Below are 23,939 nucleotides of genomic sequence, written 5' to 3'. Positions count from 1 at the left end.
CAGTGCAGTACAGAGATGTTCCATCAGCAGGTGCACCCTTATTTTTGATTGGCTTGTGTCTTTGTCCTTCGTCAATGCTGGCGTCTGATTCATTATAAAGCTTATTAGTCCCTCCTTAGTATGGACATGTCGCCATTTGTATCCTGTAGAAATGTGCGCGCTAAAAGTGCATGTGCATCCCTGCATAAGAGGCACTCCCTTGGGTTTAATGAAAAATCCAAACTTTCTTATAGGTTCTTTATTTTTCTTTTTTCTTTTTAAATGTTCATTCATTTAAATTGATGATATTTACTGCATATCATACAGTTTCGTTTCTTAAGTCAATAAACAAGGTAGGTTCCAAACGGTAAGGCTCCGATGCATTTCGGGCAATACTCGCCCTTTATCAAGGAGTACTGAAAATGAGGAGAGATACGGCAAACTATCAGTAAACTGGATGAACCAAAAGGATTAAGGTGATAGAAATTGTGCTCGTGATAGGTAAAACACAGAAAAAGAAAACAACTTTGCATAACATATAACACATAACATCACCCCTAACGTGAGGGAAACAAGTGACCGGGATGTGGTAGTTTAAAAAACGGCTGTGTGAAGGAACATTATCGAGTTCTCGGGGTTCGGGTGGGGGTGTGGTAGGAAGCTGAACTTACGAGTCGCCGGCCTCTGTGGAGGACATGGCGATCTAAAGTAGCGGGAAGAAAGTTAAAAAAACGTTAGTGCTGGCCTCGTAACCATCCCTGTATCCTCCCATGCCTACTAGCACCTTTACTTGGTTGTTACATGGTACGTGCTCTATTTTCTGTAAGGAGTTTTTCTTACTGCAGGCAAAACAACGTGCCCACCTCGGACAATGGTGCCACCGATTTTTCAAGCGCCGCACATACATTTTATTTGCCGTTTCAAAGCTGCCTCTGCTCCCCCTCCAGCCCTATCCACATCTTCATCAGCGGCAAAAGCCTCTTCCGGCCATAGTAATCAGCTGCTGAGCTGGGCTCCGAACGGCCCACCTCCCCTAGTCCCCTGCTACAGCTGACCAGCAGCCCATGTGGCTGCAAGGAACCCGATGCATGCAAGTACTGATTTTGTTAAATTTAAAATATCAGCTTTCTTACTTGCATAGACTCACAAATGCCGTCTACGCTGGGTGTACACGTTAGTTCTCTGAAATGCATTCTACTGCTGAAAGTGTTACTATGGAACAGAGGATCAGGACATAAGATTTTTTCTTTATTAAAACGCTTCCAAGCTGGACATAAAAGCCTATTTAAAAAGCTACCGTTTTCAATAAAGGTTGTTGTAAACAATGGGCAAGAGCTCTCCTGCAACCAACCTTGTTAATCTCACCCCACCTCTGAAGCCATTTTGGCCAATCAGCAAGGAGGTTGTTGTGCTGCAACCAGCAATCATGGTGCTCGTTCCACATGTGCAGGATTTGCTGGGAACGTGAAGGTAATGGCTTCCTCCTATTGCTCCAACACATAACTGCAACATCTCTGGACCCCGGGGCTTGCGGATTCCGGAGAACTGGTCGCTTTGCAATCTGGCCTCCCTCCCTCCCGTGCTGTTCCAAAGAGCAGTCACCATGATCGATAGCTGCAAAAACAACAGCAGCACGACCAGCAGCAGGACTTTCAGGACATCTGTACCTGCTGAGGATTTCGAAGCAGTCATGAAAGACAAGTAATGCCTTGATCTGAACAGCCAGAAAAGTCTGAAGGAGGGTCAGTGAGGCTGTGGATGGACGGGGGAGTGAGGGCAAGCCACGCAGACAGGCCTTCAGCCTGGGCTTAAAATCCTCTACATTAGACGCTGCCTGTCTGCCCCTGCTGCACATTCCTGTCACACAGTGCACACACCCCACCCCTGCCCAGACCTATGCAGATCAACCAGCCACACCTGGATCCAATGTCAGCATCCGGGCGGCGCGTAAATGGTTTATGTAAATCCACACAAAAGACATGCCCTTCTCAAAACATTTAACAATATTGTTGCTTTTCTGCGCACACAGACACACACACACACACACACGATCAATACACAAACCCCAGGGCTGTCCAAAACAACTTTTGCTTTGTGAGGTCAAATCAATCCATACTATGAACTAAATTACTCTAGTCACCATCTGTTGTAAATGAAGTAGGCACCATATGACTGTCCATGCAATATAAATTGGGTGGTCGCTTTATTCTTTCAGAAACTTGTTGTGTTTTACATATAATGCTGAAGTGGCATAATTTGTCTTTCAGTTTCCTGCACGTCCAATTAAATAGCTCCTTCATCTGAAGTGATTATTGTTTTGTGATTCTGAACCAGCAGCTGTGATTAAAAGTCTGTCCCAACCATGCTCAGTCTAATGTGCGAGAGTCAATAAATCAGTATTATATTCTGTTTTCTCCTTGGTTTTTGCAGGAAGTGTTATGCTGTATCCCGGTGCCGCCTTGTAGCACTGTAGTACAGTTTCTGTCGGCTCTCTGCTGACGAAGCGCTTGTAAACACAAAAAACTGTAAGGTGTGGTTAAGCATTAAATGGACCATTCAGTGAATTATGTTACACTGGATATCCACACCCCAACTGATTTCATCGAACAAAGGAACATTCTGGAAGGCCTATTGATAAAGATGCTGAATTGGGCAAAGTGAACCTTTTTTTATCTCTACACTGGATGGCCTTTTTAAATACCTTCAGAGTGAAGGCTTGAAGCTGGGTTCGAGTCTCAGCAGGGTTGCTCAACATCCTGTGATTCTGGGCAAATCACTTAATCTCCCCAAGCATAACAAAAGAGAAATGAATATGTCCGTCTGTAAGCAACCACTGCTCATGTAAAGGGCTCTGATACCTTCAGGTCTAGTTTGAGCTATATTAAACTCCCCCAAAAAAGTCTTTTGATAACCCGCAACTACTTGTTCTAGAAACTGGATATTTTACGTGGGCTACAGACTTGCAAAAACAATTATCTTCTTGAAATATTAGCATTTAAGAAGCAAACAGTGAAAATCCTTTTCAATCTTGGCGGTGTGTTATATAAAACTGCAAATAATATCATTACAAGTTCGTACACCCCACTCTGGGCTTCAAGTCTGAATATCGTAATCAGAAATTATGTCTGACAAACATTTTGTCCTAAATATAGTTTACAAAAATATTGTCCCAATGGGGTAGATTTCATGTTATTACTCCAGTGTAGCAATGGTTTTGAATCAACAGGGCGCAATATTTACGTCTGACAATATTACAACCACAGTTTTCTGGCACCATACCCACTCTGGAAGGATAAAGGAATTCACAAATAGGGTTTTTTGTTAATTTAATTTTTTGAGAGTTTGTTAACCTTCCTGCATTGTATTTCTGCTGGATTTTGTTTTCCGTTTCCTCAAAATGTCCATACTATTTTAAGAATAAGTCTGTATCAAAATGCTTAACAAACACCCATGGCTTGCCTCGTGGAATATGCTGATTTAATTTCCTCTTGATGTGTAAGTGGATGCTACCCAATGTCCCTGCGTTGAATGACTGTATACGTTTGGAGCTTGAATGTGCTTTTTTTTCAATAAATCTTTTTATTAACAGTCATTGACATTTACATACAGTACGAAGGATAAGGGAATTTATGCTGACAGTGGTGACATACAACATACATTGAAGTAGCATTATTACTTATCGGAATCTATGGGGAAGGGACAGCATCAAGGTCAATTCCATGGTGGGTTCCCTGGGTCTCAGATTTTGGACCATTTATGGGGGCTGCCCTGAGCGATGTAGACTGTCCTCTCCCTAAACATGCACCAGTCGAGGTCTTCTTCCAGTCTGAAAGCGTGGGTGTGTGGGCCGCCCCCCAGAGCTGTGCTATGTTCCTTTTCGCTATTGTAACCCCCAGAGTGACCCAGAGGGTTTGATGGCCGTTTAAATCCATGGGTTCTCAGATATTGAGAAACCCTCTACGTGCTTCTGGGTGGAGAGGAACTGCCATTACCTCACTGATCACCTCATGCAGTTTTTCCCAGTAGGTTTGTATGTGAGTGCAGTACCAGATAATATGCATGAATGTACCTACTTGAGTGCAACCCCACCTACAGTCCCCTCCCCGGCTACCCCCATGTGTAATAGTTGTGGCCCCGTCATGTAGGCTCTGTGGAGAATTTTGAGCTGTATCAGCCGCAGGCGTGCAGAGATTGCGACTATTGTAGTGGAGGACACCGCCTCCTGCCACTCCCTGTTGTCAATTATCATGCCGTTGTTCAACCATTTTTCACGCAAAGCGTGGAGGGGGTCCTCCATATTACTTATTAATTTTTTATATATTCGCGAGATGGTCTTATCTGGCAGATGTCCATCGAGAATTCTGTCCTCTAAAGGAGACGCTTCAGGGAGGGTGGGGAGGACACCGCCAGAAGGAGTGGTCTGAGCGCGTGACGTACCTGAATGTAGCGAAAGCATTCCGAGTCTGCTAGTTTATATTGGTGATGTAGTGCAGCAAACAAATTTGATGTCGGTCTTATCCCATAGTTCTTGTATACGCGAAATCCCTATGAGGTCCAACTTGTCAAACCCCTTCGATTTCCACAGATCCCCTAGCACCTGGGAGTCCCACTATGGGGTAGCCAGCGTTAGCTTCTCCCGACCAGCCCTGTGACCTATTAGCAGTGTGCCACACCCCAGTAGTATGTTTAGTGGGGCCTGTGAGGGGATATCTGCTCGGCTTGGAATGTAGCACCCGGCTGAAGGCTCCTTCGGGGAAGAGCCATCTGTCCATCGCATACAGGGTCGTCGTGGCGTCCATATGTACCGTGATTTATGGCTGCGATGTGCGCCGCCCAATAGTATTTTTTAATGTCTGGTAGACTAATTCCCACGTCATACCAATTGAGGGTTAACTTCTGCAAGGCGATGCGCGGTTTTGAATCTGCTTTTTGCTTTATAAAAATTTTGGAAATAAGTAAGCAATTCAAAAACAACAGCTATGTGTGGATGAAGAAAATGAAAAATGAGTAAAGTGCTAAGCAAGAGTCAGTGTATCTACTTTTGCTTATTGCTGGTGATATTTTGACATCTTTATAACTGTCTTTGTGTCTAGTTGTTGAGCCAAGAGACACAGATATTTCTAAAAAACAGTATTTCTGAACTCCGTGCATATCTGAGGAGTGCTGCTGCCTGTGGACAGTTGAAAGTCAGAATTTCCACTAGAAAAGGAACAGCTGTTGGATCATTGGGTGATGAGTGATTGAGTGAGATGTCCATGGGTTTGAAGTGTGACTGTGCGATTTTATATTCATTGTGTACACCTTTTTTTTATTATTGGTGAAAATGAGCAGCTAAGACCCGCAGATATTTTGATTACACTTCTTAATGTTTTTTGAATTATTTTAGTGTTTGTTTTCTGTTTGTGCTAGAGGTGAGTGACGTTGCAAGGGCTTTATGTCCGCAACACTGTAAAGTTTTTTAAAACTTTGCAACTTTGCAATCTTTGTGAACTTCATCAATTCCGCAAAGCATTTTCTTTGTTTAACAGTTTAATAACGCTTTAAATTACCAAATATTTTCAGGACAAAGGAACTAAAAATCAATACTTTTTTGAGAAAATAATCTGATAAAAAAATGATGATTAAATTTGCATTCAGTTGGGAAATTTGGTTGGTTTAGATGTAAACTGAGTACTGGGCCTGGACAAGCATTGAGCCCTTATATAAGACAACTAATCTCCTGCACTTGGTTCAACTTTAGGATAGAAATGTGCTATTGACCACAAATAATGTGGAGTCGGCAGTGTCTTTCCCAGTAAGTCGAAGAGCTGTTCCATTACTGTAACCATATACTTTTTCTGTTTCTTAACCTTGAAAAAATGCCCCACCCTCCATATTGAGTGCGGGAAGCAGACTAAAGCACATCTGTGTTACATTTCATCTGTATTAAAGCCACCTGACTGATTGTTTTCAAAAGCCTGTTTTATTAACAATACCACCACCACCACCACCAGAACCAATACCACCACTTCAGTGCCTCTCGCTCACTAGTAATTGCACTGCAATAGGTCTCGCATTTGCTAGAGCTTTAGCTATTAGTATTGTAAATGACAATGCCTTTTCATTTAGGTTTTAAAACCTAAAATATAAATAAAAAGGCATTGTCATTTATAGTGCCAATAGCTCAAACTTGTGTGAATGCAAAACCTTTTGCAATGCAAATGCTTGTCTATCTAGCCCTCTTCTTCGATTCCAAACTTAACTGGTCTGCTATGGTGGAAAACAGAATTAATTTGTTGCAAGGAAGCATAGCTGCTCTGTGGAAATTTGTCTCTAATCTGGGTAAAAAAATAAATTAGAGAAATAGTAGAAATGTATTTGGCAAAATCCATAGCCCCTTACGGAGCAGAAATATGGGGCACAGCTGAAGTGGGTACTCTGCAGAAAGTTGAGGACACGTTTGTTAAAAAGCTGTTTTCAGTTACTCTGGCTTGCTCAAATCTGATTGCCCACAAGGAACTCAAACTCCCTTTTATTACTGACTCAAACTGGCCCGCTCCTCTTATGGTTTCGTATTTGGAACAGGGACTCAGTTATGTTGAATCAAGCTGTAATAAAAGATATCATCAACCTTGACCGAGCCATTAGTATTCCTTGGCTAGCATATGTCAAGAAGTCTTTCACAGATTTGGGCCTGACTTTTCTGCACACATCACTCTCTAAATGCTTATCGTTCGCCAAAACTGAGTTAAGAGAGGCTTTTGTTAATCAATGTGAGTTAGAAAGATGGCAATGTAATCAAAGTAAAGTCATGGTTATATTCTACCAGGCACTGCCCAGGGTGCCCACAGGGCATGATTCATATCTCTCCTTTGTCTCTAACAACATGCATCGATATCTTTGAACAAGGATGAGATTGAATTTTAAGAACATGAACTAAATAATCAATTGCCATGTCCTTGTGATGGCTTGTCCACTCAAACAATGTCTCATAGTTTATTCTTCTGTTGTTTTTATACAAATGGAAAGAATAAAATGAATTCTCTGAATGTTAACAAAATTGAGTCTATTTTCTTGCTCTTCAGCCCTTACAGTAATTAATTCCCTGGAAAGCCCTTTCATCTGTTTTATGACTGCAAATTTGTTATACTCAGTCATTCGGACTAGGTAAAGTTCATTAGAGAGGGGGGTTGTTTTATTTGATCATTTTCATTAGCCTGTCGTTAATTGCCCAATTACTGATAATGAATTGTTGCATGGCTTTAAACATGTTAACTAGAATTCAACACAGGATTAGGAAGAGTTTACGTACGCGTGGCAACATTTTAAATTGCTTGTTGTAATAATTTGTTCTTATTACTTTTATACATCCATAATGAATTGTTGTTAGTTTTAGTGGCGAGGATTCTTGTAAATATTTTTATTTAAAAAATAATTGATTAACTACTGATTCTAAATGCTTTTCAAACAATTCGCATAGTGATATTTCTTTCTACTGTTATGCGTTCACCAAATGCAAATACAGTTATTTGATTGATTGATTGCAATGTAGGGCGCTCCATTAGAGATTCCCTGTACTATTTAGAGGTGCCTGGTGGTCTCTAAATCAGAAAACCTGAAAATGTAAATGTTTTGCTAAAATGCAGTTTAAATGGCATGCTTTCACAGTCCGAAATATGGCCAGGGGACAGAAAGCACTTAATATAGGTTCTGTGAATGATTGTGATACCAACCCCTCTGCCACAGGGTCCTTCGCATCTTTGAATGAGATATCCTAGAGGGGGAGCCCAAACAGGTTCAACATATGTAGATTGAGTGAGCCATGTTTCGGTGAGGAATAAGACGCTGAGCTTGTTTTCCAGGACACAGCCGTGGATATCAGAAAAGTGGCCGGTCGGTGGCTGCAGATCATCAGGTGGGAACTGCTGAAAATGATGAACACCACTGAAACTGGCCAAAAGCAAAGAAGACCTGTGTACCATCAGCCTCATTGTGATGTAGCACCGGTATGTGTTGGACTTAATACCACAATGGAAGGGGGCGTATGCGACAAGATAGGTACAATGTGTTCATACCCATGAAAGACCTGGACAATGACACACTGTCAATCGCCTTCCAAATACTGTACAACCTACAGCAGATCATGATTAAAGAAGGAGGTGCACCAAACATATAATGGTTTACACGTTTGTTTACCTGGGTACCAAAGTGGATCGCAGGCCTATGCAAGGCCTCGTTAACCAGTGGTTGCAATCTACCTCTTACTGTGCAGCACCCTGAAACTAATATAGGCCTGCATGAAGAAGGCTACCCTGAAAATAGGGGGAATTCACCTGCTTAGGACACACAATTCCAAGGGAAAAACTCACACCACAAGCCAGAAACAGGAACCATCCATGCTCAAGACACAGACACAAACAGCCAGGATAGTAGATAAATCAATGAGGGAGGGGGGATGTTAAATGTGGAAGTGGAATGAATGCCAAAGCTTAGGAGTTGTAGCTGTGTGAGATACTGCTCAAGAGAGAAATAGAGCATCAATCACATTAAAGGACTCCTTAAGTGTTCCACATAAAAAAGAGCTGCAGGCCTCAAAATAGTGAAGGGATAAATATTAGCTATTATGTTTGTCTGGCTCCGTAGGGAATATGGAGCAGAACAATCAAGAATAGTAAAAGGGTGAGGCCGGTAGAGGCGAGTCGTCCGGCTCCGTGGACCTGGAAGAGCGGAACAAACTCACACTCGGAAGGCAGGGGAGAGGTACACCGTCCAGCTCCAGGGGGCACCGAGAGCGGAACAGCTACACACTCGAAAGGAGGGATGAGGTGCGCCGTCTGGCTCCAGGGGGCAGCGAGAGCACACCACCCACACACTCGGGAGGAAGGGGAGGTGTGCCGTCCGGCTCCAGGAGGCAGCAGGAGCGGAACAGCCACACACTCGGGGAGAAGAAGTGAGAAGCACCGTCCGACTCCTGAAGGGCAACAGGAGCGGAACGCACGACTGACGCACCGAGGAAAAGAAAATCTTCAGAGGCGAGAACGATCCGGTAATCAAAACGAGACTGCTGGAAACTCCTAATACAGGGCGCTAGGCAGGACTCAAAGAGGAACTCGGAAGCAAAGAAAGGGTGCGTGGTCACGTCCAAAGAACAGTAAGCCAAGGAGCGGCTTACGTTGGAGACAGCTGTCGGCGTCTGGGGACCCACTGTAAATTACCAAAAGCGAAGGGAGGCACAAATCCGAACATACATTAATGTTAGTTTCATACATCCTATCCCCCAACTATCGTCTATTCCTAACAATAAATGCACAGCTGAGAGCATGCACTCCAGCGAAGGACAATGCCAGAGCAGCTGGTGCGTTGCACTCATCAGATAAACAATGCATAGCAGTAAGCGTTATCCTATATAACACACACAACACACCTGGACCTCCTCAGAATGTGACATCTAGTTGGTATTTATGGTCCCTTCTATAAGAGTAGGATAAAGTAGCTAAACACAATGGGCCACAGAAGGCACTTATTCATTTCGGTATTCACAGAAGTCATTTAGGAGTCTTAAAGTTAGGACACCTAACTTTACTACTCCTAAACTGAGAAAAATCCTAACTTTAAGACTTTCAGTATTCACAGAAGTCATTTAGGAGTCCTAAAGTTAGTACTCCTAACTTTATGACCCCTAAACTGAGAAAAATCCTAACTTTAACACTTTCGGTATTCACAGAAGGCATTTAGGAGTCCTAAAGTTACGACTCCTAACTTTAGGACCGTAATGACTGAAATTCAAATACCCTCCTCAAAAGCGTTACGAACCCCAACTTTACTCAGCACATCACTAGACCCACCCACACCGCCAAACACTTCCTGGCCTCTCTCTTCTCCACACCAAACAACATCAGAGTCTACAAACCAATGCCTATCACCTGAACTGACAGCACCCTTTTGAGTTTCAAGCTCACCATCCTAGATCACAGGAGATCCACCATCTCTGGACAGGCTTGCTGCTGCTGGAAGAACATCTCGGAGAAGGTCTGGGCATCGGCCCTCTCAATACGCCTCCCCAAGCACACCAGCAACCTAGCGGAAGACATCAAGAACTTCAATGAATAGATCACCACTTGCACCAACAACCTGGCCCCCTCGAGCACAGAAAAATCAAGATCACAAAAGCAAGCCAGCTGGTCCACAGAAGAACTCAGGATGGCAATGCAGCACTGAAAGCACCTGGAAAGCAAGTGGAGAATGATCCAAGACACCGCAGACAATGACGTCTTCTAATCTGCCCTGACATGCTTCCACCTGCATGTCTGAAATGCCAAGTGAACAGCGCACACCGACCGCATCGAGGCCAGCAACAACAGCACCGAATAAATCTTCTTTATAGTCAGAAAATTCACGGTGCTGCAGCTACCACCAGCAACATCTCCCCTTACAGGACCCACTGCAACAAAATCTGTAATTTCTTTTGGAAGGCGATCACATCCACCTACCCCAACTTCAACCTTCAACCTGACTCCAGCAACCTCGCAGCCAGTCTTCTAATCTCAGCTGAAGAATGGAACTTGACCATGTAGAACGCCATCTCCACAAAAGAGACTGCTGCAACCATGAAGACCATCCACTGTGGGGCCCCATGAGACCCATGCCCCCACCACACTTTCAACAAAGGTCTAACCACCGCCAGTGACGTCCTCACTCCCATCCTGAAAGACTCCATCAATGCGGTCTTCTTCCCAGAAACCCGGAATCAGGCAGCTGTCACAGCCCCACTGAGGAAACCCTCTGAGGACCTCACCAAACTCTCAACCTACTGACTAACCACCCTCCTATCGTACATTGCCAAAGTCCTAGAGAAAACCATCAAGAAGTGTCTGACCAGCTACTTCGTGAACCACCAGCCCCTCAAGGCCACCCAGAGTATGGAAACAGAGCTCATTGAACCTACCTATACCATTTGCATGATCCTAGACAGAGGAGAGGGTAAGGCCGTCATACTAATGAACCTCATGGCGGTGTGTCACATGGTACTACATCTCATCCTCTTCAGGTGCCTTCACAAGGACGAGATTCAAGAACATGCATGCAATTGATCTGCTCCTTCCAGATAAAAAGAACTTCGACAGGTAACCTGACATCATACCCCTTGGAAACTGGAAATCTCATCTGCAGAGCACTTCAAGGTTCACTCCTCAGCAGAACACTAGTCATCACTTAAATACCCCACCGGCCAATGCCATCCATATCCACTACATCAATATCCTCTCCTTCACTGACAAAACACAACTAATACTGTTCCTCTTGGACTAAATCCACAACACAAGAAACAAGTTCACTGCCTGCATGATGGAAGTAGCCACTAGGATGAAGTTCAACCGTCTCAAACTCAACACTGACAAGATAGAAGTGTTGATCTTTGGAAACATCACCTGTCCACAGGACTCCACCATCCAACCTACGACCTACTCCCACCTCCAGCTTGCAGACCAGTAACCTAGGGATCAACATAAAGGTGGATATGTTCGCCCAGGTCAATGCCGTCACTGCTTCCACACCCTAAAGAACATTTTCAAATATCTCCCGAGAATCACCACAGGACTGTCATCCACACACTCATCAACAGCAGTTTGGACTACAGGAACTCTCTCTATGCAGGAATCATCAAACAGCTCACCAGAAGGCTGAAAACCACCCAAAATGCAGCTGCCAGACGTATCCTCAATCTCACACTCAAAACACATATCACAGCTCCATGGCTCCAGATACATAAGCGCCCACAGTTCTAACTCCTCACCTATATATTCAAGACACTACCCAACAAATCCCTGCCTACATTAACAACTGCATATCCTTCCATCAACCCCCTATGCACCTCCGTTCAGCCAGAATCATACTCACACACATTTCATGCATACACAGAAACAGATCCAGAGGTCAACTCTTCTCATACATCACTCCTACAATGTGGAACGACTTCCCTCAACACATCAGAGCCTCCTCCTCACTTCATGAGCTAAGGAAGAAGCTGAAGACATGGCTCTTCAAAACCATGTCTAGAGTTGGGACAGATTGAGGTGGTCTTGGGTGCAAAATTGATGCAGCTTAATTTTTTTTCCAATGTATTTATTATTAGGAATGTGTTAGACCCAGCGGTTTCTGGCTGGTATGCATCTAAGCCAGGTAGAATCCACTGTCCTGGATAGGAGGAGTACGAAACACTTGTCTGATAACCTACGCTCACCCTTGGATAGCTTGGCACAGAGAAGTCAGGCTTATCCTCAGGGTCAAAGTGTAAAGTGTTGGAACAACCCTCAACCTCGCAACACCCTGTGGATGCTACAAAAAGACTCCATACAGTATGTATACAACACTGGTCTTTGTATTGCACACACATTGAAATCACAACAACATACACATTGCATATATATTTTACAGTTATATCAAATGTTCAAACTCTTCCATGAGCAGCAGAACGGCATTAACATATATATAATTGTCCAAAGTGTTCGCTTGCACCATTATCCCTTCAGCCTTATAAGCAACATACACACAATACAAGCAGTCCCTTCCACATTAAAAGCAACAGAAACATATATCCAGGCTGTTTACAGGTATTCCACTTTTCCGCTAACACACTTGCATGAACAACAACATTTCCATTATTGCGTACTCCGTATACTTGTAATGGTCAAGAAATCACAGCTTCTCTCTTCACCTTGCGACTTAGCCCCTCAGCTACTCAAACTACAACAGCCAACGATAGACTTTGCCCCTGCTGTCGACACTTTGATTAGATTAAGGGCCCACTTAAAGAGGAAGGAAACAGTTACGTGTTTTTGTCCATCCAGATTAGGTCCTCAGGCACTCAGTGGCACCTTCACGAGTGCAGGATCACTATCCTCCCCGCAGGAAAAATACTGCAACACCAGAAGCTGGCATGCGCCCAATTTGGAGAATGATTTCACCTCTGGCAGAGGTGGGAGCTACAGTTGCTCCAGGGAGCAAGTCGTGGGTGCACACAAGGCACTACGAGACCTTTCAGTCACGCTATCCTTAACAACATAGTACCTTGTAGCGTGGGCCTGGAGAGAGGGAGAGAGTGTCAGGCACTGTTGTCCTCCCAATCTGGAAGTTGGACACAGTCTATTCTGCCAGCTTGGCTGTTGGTTGGCTATCGCAGACTCTGCAAACTTCTCACAACACTGCTCACAAACCTAACGCTTAGGAATACTAAATAGCAGAGGTGTCTGGCTGAAAGCTCGAGCCTCTCAGACTCATTAAACGTCCCCTGCACTCATTGAACTTGTCACTCTATAGCCACCCTAGGTGTGCCACTGAACTTTACCACCTCACTCTACGGCACAGTCTGATGACTGCACACGTCGGAAGGGTCCTTGTCCCAACCGATGATCTTTTCCGCATGTTTACCCCTCACCCTGCGCGGTCCTTACGAGCTTGTGGAAACAGGGAGACCTTTTTTGTCCCAGGGACCTCGAGCCCTAGGAGAGTGGTTGGGGACCTGGGTCACAACAGTTGCCAATTAGCTGCAGGCCAGCAGCATCCAGGCAAAGTCCCATACGTAGAGCACAACAAAGATAATCCAATTGCAGCCCCCGCCCCAATAGTTCTTCTTGTTGATGTCCCAGCATCAAACCAGCGTAGTATGTTTCCAATCCCCAAAGCGTCTCTAACTAGTAAAGGCAGAGCCCCAGTGGTTATACCCACAATGACCTATGAAGATGAGATCAGTTGAAAAGGCCACCTTTGAAAAGCACGGGCCCTCTCTAAATGTTGTCATGTCTGACATCCTACCCTGGGAGGCTTGACCAGTATCTTTAGTGGGGCCACAACCCTGCCACTTGAAATGCAGGTGCCAATTCCACCCCTTCTTAATCAACACAGGAAGGCCCCTCAGAGTGAGAGGTCTACAGTATACCTTGAGCCCTTGGTTTACGGCTTTCTTATCAGAAATGCACAGATGTAGCCATCCCCCCAGCAGCCAGCTGTGAATTGGAGACAGGTGGATAGGCATACATAGCCATGAGTACAGACATTCCCACTTTCCCAAAGTGGTATTTCCACCGTCATAATGTCGAATTCACTCGCACCACCGGAGCAGGTTCGCCATTACAAACTCATCGATATCAAACACTATACGGACACTCTTCAGCATACAGGAAATCCAGCTCAATAGCCTTTCCACAGATCCCTCAGGCCAATCCAATACGAGTAGCAGGCCCTACTGTACCAAACACACTACTCGGTGCCATTCACTACCAGTGTATGCAGCAAACACACACACCTGCCCTACCCTTTACCAACATCGCAACCTGTCCCCAGGGAGTACTCAGATATAGCAAGAGACATGCAGAACCTTGGCAAGCGTATTCTTAAATGCCAATCCTAGTAACAGTAACCTACACACACAGGCCCTGTCATGGCAAATCTGTGGCACATTTGAAAAACTACCTTCGTGGGTGGCAAAACCAGTTCTTCAGGCCCACGAAGAAGGCGTTGAGTTACATGCCCTAGGTATGTCTTACCTCTAGACAATGGACTTACAGCTAACACAATTTAGCCAATCATGTATACACTAAATATCAGTATGTATAGGACAAGCGCATCAATTTGGTACTGAATGGCAGTGTAAAAAGCGATCAGAGTCCTTAGGCTATTACATAGATCAGCAGAAAACCAGGAGGGACAAAAGCAAAAAAATTAAAAGTTGAGAGAAAGCACCCTAGAAAGGGCCACCTCCAACAGAATTTATTAAGATTGGTATGTTTCATACAAAGGTAACACAGATCTGTGCAGTATGTGCATAAACACATTTATAAAGGAGGACGGTTGGAACCTGGGACCTCTTAACTATCTCACTTGAGCTGAGATTGGTAACCCGAAAATACATTGATCCCTCCATTTGGATCATTTACAACGTTCGGTAATTTGGATTAAATCCCAGATCCAAAGCTATGAAGTTTGTTCAAGTATTGGTACCACTAAACAGCACATTACACCTATAACACTTGAAGACTCACATTCACGTCACACTTAAATCACATTTTTAGCTCCTAAAATGTAATTCAACTTTTGGCAATTATTGTTCCTTCTTTCTGTCTTTCTTTCACATTTTGGCCGATATCTATTTAGTACTTTTCTCCATCCTTCGTGTGTTTTCTCTCTGTATCCCTTTTATGTCTCTTCTCTGACCTCTTCTTGCGTTTTCTGCTCGCTCATCTTGTTCTCCCCTTCCTGCTGAAGTGACAACTAGAGCAGAATGGCTATATGAGTCTCTTGGAATACTTCATGTAGACTCCTATATCATAGCACAATCCTCATCAACACACCGGTGATGAGAGTGTGAAACATCCCCTTGCAGCATTGTCATACAAGTAGCCCAGGGTGCTTGCGGCAGTCACATATTTGAAAGTTGTGCTGAAGTCTCACTCAAAGCTGCCTAATTCTTCCAAACTATGGGGAAGAACTAGAACTTCACATGTGACTTTGCTTAGACGTCTACAGAGTGCCGAGAAGTCCCTGACTACTCTGCACCGAGCAGACCCTCTTACAACAAGTGATCATAAAGATTTTGGTAAAGAGAGGAGAGGCCAAGAAGAGTGACTGACAGTCCCGCCAACGTCTGCTAAGAGAGACACAATTGAAAAAGACACACTGTAGACGCGCCTCATACACACACACACACACATAGCCTGTAAAGACAACTCTACCCTGTTCAGATGCACACACATCCAACCTGCAGAGGTACATCAAAAACACAGACACGTACGTTCCACTGCTTGAAAGGCCTCCTACCTGGCAGACCCAAGGGCAGTGCACACACACCCACAATCCCTGCAGCAGACACACAACCTCTGCAGCAGATAATGCTATAGGCCAACCTATGTCGTTGGAAACTATTGCAATGACTGAGGTTTTATCTAGATTGAGATATGAAAACAGGGGAAAAGGGGAACGGGGCAGCAGGGAAGGTTTGATGTTCAACTGCCTGAGGGACATGCTTCTAACAAGGGTACAGGTGGACAAGTCAACAAACTAACAGCGAGAGCCGAGCAAAGAGTGTGCACAGATTTCTCATGGAGCGCTAAGAGACAGTGCAATGTGAACACATTTTTAACAGTGCAGTAAGATGCAGTAGAGTGGCACAAATTCCTCAGTACAGTAAGATGCATTGTAGTGACACAGAGTGCTGTAAAGTGCAGTGTGCACAGATGTGTCACAGTGCAGTAAGATGCAGTGCAGCATGCACAGATTTCTCATAGTGCAGTGAAATGCAGTGCAGTGTGCACATATTTCTCACAGTGCATTCAGATGCAGTGCAGTGCACAGATCCTCTCTTTAAAACAAATGTTGACGACAAACACCCCCAGGGCCAGATGGAAAGCCCCCCAGAAGTCCCTGGATAGAAGAGCCTGGCTACTGGCAGAGATTTCCTCCAGGATTATTCAGTCTACTTCTACAATCACAGCACAAGTTGCTGACATTCTCCTACCTGAGCAGAAACCTGTGCAGACATTTCCAGGCTCTCTCCTCCTCCTATGGCTGGGGTGGGGTAGGTGCAGATTTAGGATCAGGAGAAGTTGGGGGTGGGTTTGAGGGTCTGAAGATGAAGATAACTGCACAGACAGACAGGGCGTCCTTCCTCCTCTGCAGCAGGCTGGACACAGAGGGAGAGGCAGGAAGTGACGTCAACATCTACTGCTTGTACTGTCTCTGCCACCGCTGACCTGGAACAGGAAACCCTTCTCCCTTTCATACAATGTGCTCAGTGTATTAATCTTAGCATGCGAAGCGCGCCCTCTGCTGGCCACTTAAAGAACCATCACATCCTGTCGAGTGAATATACACAAACAATCATTTTGTGGCAGGAAATATCTGGGTGTTTAGAAGTCACAGAAATGAATGTTTTTAAGACACACAGAGCCCTTGTACATGGTCTCACCCTTGGTTGATGCTGTAAAAAAGTATTTACAGCTTATCTTCATATGACCATCTTCAAAAGAATGATGCACAGGACTACAGAGTATTTACAGAGATTGTCAAGTGGAAGTGGCAGTTTATATTTCATTAAATATGAGAATACGTGTTAGTGGATCAATTAAACTTGTCAGCTTATTCATTTTTTAATTTTCTTTTGAAACACTTTATTGAACGGGTTTTTCAAATGCACATCATGGTACATAGCAAAGTAAATAGAGAAAAATACCATGCAACTTTAAACACCAGACCAAATACAGCGTGGCATAAGTCATATGTCAAAGTGAAAATTAAAAGAACAGATTTTTCCTAATCTTTCTATGTTTTTGGGTTATTTCTTATCATAGCCGCCAAGGTTTCAGATTGCTATGATTGACATTTCAATGACTATGAGTGACACTTTCTCGCCAGCATTTTTAAGTGAAGAAGAAGAGGAAAGCAAATAAACATCAGAAATTACACCCATCTGAGCAACAAGATATTAAAAGTTAAGTGCTGCAAAGCACCAGAAATGGAAGGGCACTAACCTAGTGCCCTTGTAAAGTTAGAGGCACAACACTACTGTTAACTGCTGCAACTAGTTAAAATAACTAAAACACTCCAAAAACAATTTATAAGCAATAGCTGTTTGTTTGTTTTTCAGAGTTTTATATAGCGCGAACTTGACCCGGTATCGGGTATCAGAGCACCTTACATAGTACCAGTTGCGTTACATGAGGACACATTCATCATTTTTGTTAGGCATTAAGTAATTTTCTCAGAATGACAGGATGTTCAGCGTCATTGCCGAGACTCGAACCCAGTTCCCCAGATTCGAGGGCGAGCTTTCTCACCTGGTGGTTGTCACCAGCTTCAAAGTACTAGTGTTGCAAGTGACAGCAACAATTCCAGGGGCCCGGGTAAATAGGAAATTGAACTAGGGACATGTTGCCACAGCCTCGGATACCTGTTGGGATGACGGGCCGGTGTTCTACGGGCACAAAAAGACGGGGAGCTCAAAACAACGTTACACCCGCAGAAAAGCAATTAGTCATTCCAGCTTTCACCAGCCTTAGTACACCCACTGGGCCCTAGGCTTTCTGCTGGCAATCAATCGAGGCAAAGGAGGAACATCACTGGCCAGGCGGCTCTCTCTGTCCCCGGTCCAGTCTTGTAGGATGCGAGAGGCCAGACACAGATTTCCGCTGCCTCACCCTTCATAATTATAGTTAGCTAACAGTAGTCTAGGTCACAGCCTGGCAGGGTGCTGTATTTCAAGAGACACTCACTGACAACTCACAGAAGCAAAATAAAAATCATTCATTACAGCTGAGATTCCAACTGCCACGTGAGCCGGCGTGCCACGCGCCCACAACCTCAGTTTAGTTGCATCAGTATGGCCAGCCCTCCACGTACTATGCATCAGGCGTTAGACTAACGCATTTCAGTGTGGAGGTCCGCATCACGTCACTGAAATGCGAAATCACGCATTATAGCGCCTCCTCAGCAGCTATAATGCACCATGACTGAGGGGCAATGATTGTTGCGCGCTGTTCCAGTTAGGTTTCAGGTGTGTGCACATGATCTGCTCCTCGCAGCTCTCTACTTTGTTACAATGTATTGGGACTGGACACACCACGGGCCGATACGATGTCACATCATTGAGGAGTCACTACCCAATGGACCCTCCAGTCTCCTTTTTTGTTTCGTATCGTTCAAAATTATATTAGTATTTATTTGAAGAGATTGTGATAAGTTATTGGTTCCAATTGTTTTATGCGGATCAACTCCTATAATGAGGCTACATTGATATACCAGGTTTGTTTGAGTTAAGGCCATAGGTTCCACTCCAGAGTTTACATTTTTAATTTTTACTGATGCTTCAATTGGAAGTGGTGCACCCGATGACAATAACTGTTGAGCAACTCCCGACAATAATTCCGATGAACTTAAGTCCCCAGGCTGCAAATGTGAGGTTAAGGGGACAGTTAACAGTTCCAAATCAGTTATTTGCCCCCATTGATTGGCCGATTCTTCCTTTATTTTAGGTATTTGATCCACTTCATATTGGTCAAACGCACCTAATCCTCAATTTGATCTTGTTATTGTTGCCTCACTCAGCGGTTTAATTGGCGTTTGCAGTTTACATGAATCTGGTTGTATAGTTAACATGGCTCCCATTAGGTCCTTTATGAAGTCAAACTTATTTGAAGTTTCTTTGGTTTCCCAAATATACGTACCATTGGAGATATTAGCAGCTGATTTTTCCCTGCTAGTTTTACTTCCATTTTATTTAGAGATGTTGAGGGTTGGAGTTGTTACTTATCCTTATTCCATTTTTAATAGTCAAATTACGGGACGCTCCCCCACAGGTTTCCCATCAACAAAGTGTGGTGTATACAATCTATGTGTGTTCACCATTCTGTAAGACTTACATGAAGACGCTAGGTAGTTTAATATTAGCTACAATATTGACAGCCGCCAGCTGATACTAGATAGGATCCCAGCTGGCTCTGCAGTTGGCAATAAACAGATAGGATCTCGGGTATGTCACCTAGTTGGTTCCCCTTCACACCGGAGGGGAACCAACCAGGTGACATACCGTGAGGAGAACTCCCGCCAAAATTAGGAACACGAGAACCCTCATGCCCCCAAGACCATGTGGCACAATTTTGATACCTTATACATACTACATGACAATGCTTGATCGTATGTATTAGCGCATACTTATTAGTTGCAGCGAACTTTCATTTTTAATTTCCTTTGATTACCTGAACGTAGGTCATTTAGGAGTGGCGTACACAGGGCTGGATCTGATGAAGAGCTCTGGGGAATACTCGAAACATGTTGACGTATACTAGGGATTCCTAACCCATTATAGCTAGGTTTTTCCAGTATCTTACTGTGAGAAGTTGGCCCGATATGCAGTGTTCACTATTCTAGCGACCACTATGCATCGGTCCAAACGACCCTTATGGTGATTGGTTGTAAGTCAACCTTAGACCAGCTATCCTAGTAGCGTGGATACGAGCAGTCTTCGGGCTAAACTCTAGAGGGCGTGTTAAGCCAGCTGTTATACCATCGCATACCACTTGAACACCAAGTGAAAGGACACCACACAAGTGTTATGAAAATAAACAGTGTGTTTATTAGAATCACAACAGCCCTGTACTCTTTATGAGGACAGGGTACTAAGCACACAACGAAACTCTTAGGAAAATACTACTAGTGCACAATCAATACAAGTGCCCGAGGGCACGGAAAGTTTAGTGGTCTCGGGCGGACCCGATAAGGCAAGCCAGAAGCGAGGGACTCGGGACCCTTAAGTAAGGAGGCTATGCGGGCACCGAAATGCCGAAGTTACCTAGCCACAAGGGCTGCGGCTGCACAAGTCTTACAGGCGTCGGGGGTCTTTGCTGACGAGCCAGGAGCCGGAAGGAAGGAGTTGCTGGCCGGCGACCAGTGGAGAATAGTTCGTAGAGATCCAAGCCTGGATCAGAGATAGATGACACCTGAAAGCAGAGGGGACCAAGTTCGTACTACTAGCCAGTAGTCAGAGTGTACCAGGAGGGCACCGGATGATCGTCACCTCGACTAGGTGAGTGGGCGACGCTAGGCTCTGCAGTCTCACGGACCAGGGGGTGTTGTCGGTGACCCGGATGGAGGTGCGAGCTGTCCCGCGAAGGTTGATGCTGTCGGCGTCGCTGGGCCCAGGATTGGGGCAACAAGCCTTGGCAAATTTCAGGGCCACGTGGTGGGCCTACAATGGCGTCTTGAGTGGACCAGGAGGGCCCTGGGTACTCCTCTCGCAGAACGGAGCAAAGGCCAGTCTGGAGCAACCAGACCAGCAACGTTGGTTGTCGTTCGTCGTCAAAGAGTCACAAGCCAGCGGCTAGTGATCGGACAACGTGCTGAACAGCAAAGCAGAAGGGCCCCACGCAGATCGTGGAGATGCTGGGAGACTGCACTTCGGTGCTGGAGCTGCTCAGGGTCGGGGCTTCTCGGACCCCAGGTCACTCACCAGAGGATTCCTTCGGTGGTTGTGCTGGTTAAGAAAGCGTGCAGGTTTTGATGATGTCCGGTCCCTCGAGGTCTCGTCGCACCCACAGATCTCAGCTGAGCTGACGATGTGGGTAGAGGTCAGAGGTGCCAGGGAAGCCGGTTCTCGTCGAGCTGGGTCGTCAGATTCCTGAGGAAGGACTTGCAGCAAACCGCAGAGTTCTTAGATGGTGCCTGCGGATGCAGGGTGACTACTCCTTAGCCACAAGGGAGAAATCTTGAGAAGAGTCTTGAATGTCCTTTCGCAGAAAGTAGTTCTTGATTCAAAGATGATCTAATTTGGAAGGGTCCCCGCTCCGGCCTTTATCCTAAAGAAAGGGGTGGGTACATGACTAGGTCCTGCCCTAGGGGTGGGACCAGGAAGGGGGGTAGTTACACCCCTCTCCCCTGCCGGACTTTCCCCAGGTCAGGGGCTGCGCGCCCCTGGAACTGGTTCTAGCCGGCAGATGCGTAGTGAGCACCGGGGTGCCACTCCGCAGTCACCTTCTGGTAAAGCCCTGCCTACCCAGGATACACAAAACCCTGTCTGGGATGGTGCGAACACCGCCCCGGACAGGAAACCCTTTGTCCAAGCTCTCCTCGCTGGAAGGACTCCCAGCAGCAGGAGGTCAGACTCGTGTCTGTGGTGGCCGCGTCCATTTTGTGGAGCTGAGGCTTCAGTTAACTTTAACCGGGGTTCACAGTTACGTACATGTCGTGTCCCTCTAGAAGGGCGGAATGCTAACCTCGTCGCCAGCATTGGTGAGGGGGCAGCATCCCGATTCGTATGACACCTTACTCGACATGTCTTGATAACGCTATACCTAAGTTACTGATATAGTACGCGTTATCATGGAACAGCCATTGGGTCTTGGTTCCGCAAGCTGCAACCGGGCTCGGCTCGTGCCAGAGCCCAATTCACACGATTCCACGCACTCTGCCTTCAGGATTGTCAAGGCCTGCCATAGGAGTGACTGATGGGAACTCGGGTGTCCATTTTAGGGTTAGATATAGGAATACTATACCTACAGCAACGAGCGAGTACGCCACGTTGCCCCAGCTGTCGCGCAGCCAGTTGTGTCAGATTTAGATGGCCAGCCAGGAGTGGCATAATACATGCTTCAGCCCCTGGTAGGCCCTGGGTACACCGATGCCCTGAGTTACATGGTCTGACAGGGTGGCCCAGTTCCAATTGGGTAATGCACCTAAGGTACACACATCAATTTAGCGAGAGAACAGCTAGGCTGTGGGTCTGATTAGCAGGCCCACAGCCCGAGAAAGTCGTAAACCAGTGAAACAAAAGCAAAAAGTCTGGGTGATCATAGGATTGCAGACCCTACTCTCCTACACTTACCCCTTTTTAGACATACCAACTGGGAGCAAGAATAACATTATTTTGCCCACTAGCCAGGTATTTTTAACTCGCCTCTGTCCACTCCACTACACTTTTGCACCACACATTTATAGTCTTCACTAAAGTGCTCCTACGTAATTCTGCAAGTCGCAGCACGCCTCAGTTCATAGAGGACTGAGATGGCCCCTATGATGAGGCATGTCACCAAGGGGAAACCCTGGTGAGTGAGGGGACTCAAGAAAGAAAGGAGTAGTTTCTGTCCTGTAACTCCAGATCTGTAGTAGGGGTATCTCTGTTATAGTCATAATCTAGTGAATAGTCCCGCCCATGTGCGTGGACCCCGGCAATCAAAAATAATCTCTTAAGTTGTCAAATCATGCAGAAACTGCAAAGACACTTAAGAGAGAATTTAAAGACAAATAATGCAGCCTATATCCACAGGCTACACTGTCCAGTACTTCAACTAGAAATTCCACCAAATAACACCACACATAATACAGCCTGCCCAGTTTCTACCATAGAGAAACTTGCCTCCCCCAGTAAAAGACTCTGGAATGATAGAGAGGAAGGCATGGACAGACAAGCCCCATAGGCTGCTATTATGTGGCTTAAATAGGATACTGTGCCTTTAAGAGAACTTTCCAGAACTTCTCCCAGTATCCCAGAATGCATAGCAGGTCCCTCTACTTTCAGTTCTTTTTGAAGGCGAAGCATGCCAGACTTGTCGCATTCCTTACATGACGAAATATCTCCACCGGGGAGGAGGGCGGGCGCTTATGACTATAACAGAGATACCCCTACTACAGAACTGGAGTTACAGGACAGAAACTACTCCTTCTGTAGTAGGGGATCTCTGTGTATAGTCATAATCTAGTGAATAGAATGGGAAGCCCATCCCCACACCAAAGCGGCGGTGGAGAAAGAAAATAACGCCACTACTGTGCGAACAAATTCCGCAGCGAAGCCTGCCCAACCTGAGAGTCTGCCATGGCGTCAGTGTCCAGGCAGTAATGCTTAGCAAAGGTATGAACCAACTTCCAAGTGGCTGCCTTGCAGATTTCAGCAATCGGCACGTTACGGAGCAGAGCCGTCGTGGCAGCTTTGCCCCTGGTGGAATGAGCCTTAGGCTTACCTCCTAAGGTCTTATTAGCCTTTTGGTAACATAATTGTATGCAGGACACAATCCACCTAGAGATGGACTGCTTACAGGTAGCAAGACCCGTCCTGACTGATCCATAATTAATAAACAACTGGTCAGAACTACGAATATCTTTGGTTTTATCCAGATAAAATTTCAACACCCTCCTAACATCCAGGGAATGGAGAGACCTCTCCGCTGGAGACGAAGGGTTCTGAAAAAACGTAGGCAAAGTTATGGTCTGGTTGACATGAAAATCAGAAATAACCTTGGGAAGAAATTTAGGGTGAGTACGCATAACAACCTTAGCAGCATGAAACACAGTATAAGGCTCAGTACAACACAACGCCTGAATTTCACTCACCCTGCGGGCAGATGTAATGGCCACGAGGAACGCCGCCTTCCAGGAGAGGTGCTGCAACGAAGCCTTATGAATAGTTTCAAAAGGCTCCTTCATCAATCTGGACAGCACCACATTCA

At 45.3% G+C, this 23,939-nt stretch overlaps 1 pseudogene across 1 annotated transcript in view; it reads right to left on the bottom strand.

The window, feature by feature from the left end:
• Positions 1-16,612, bottom strand: part of LOC147736811 (uncharacterized) — a 50,967-nt pseudogene extending 34,355 nt beyond the window's left edge. Inside the window, exon 1 of the transcript XR_015307514.1 lies at positions 16,466-16,612. The product of XR_015307514.1 is annotated as an uncharacterized LOC147736811 (transcript). The remainder of the gene's footprint in view (positions 1-16,465) is intronic.
• Positions 16,613-23,939: the final 7,327 nt, after the last annotated feature.

The sequence above is a fragment of the Lissotriton vulgaris genome, chromosome 1_2, assembly GCF_964263255.1.
Source record: "Lissotriton vulgaris chromosome 1_2, aLisVul1.2, whole genome shotgun sequence".
Classification (NCBI taxonomy): Eukaryota; Metazoa; Chordata; class Amphibia; order Caudata; family Salamandridae; genus Lissotriton; species Lissotriton vulgaris.
Note: the sequence above shows the minus strand (reverse complement) of the source record. Positions and strands in the feature narration are given on the sequence as shown.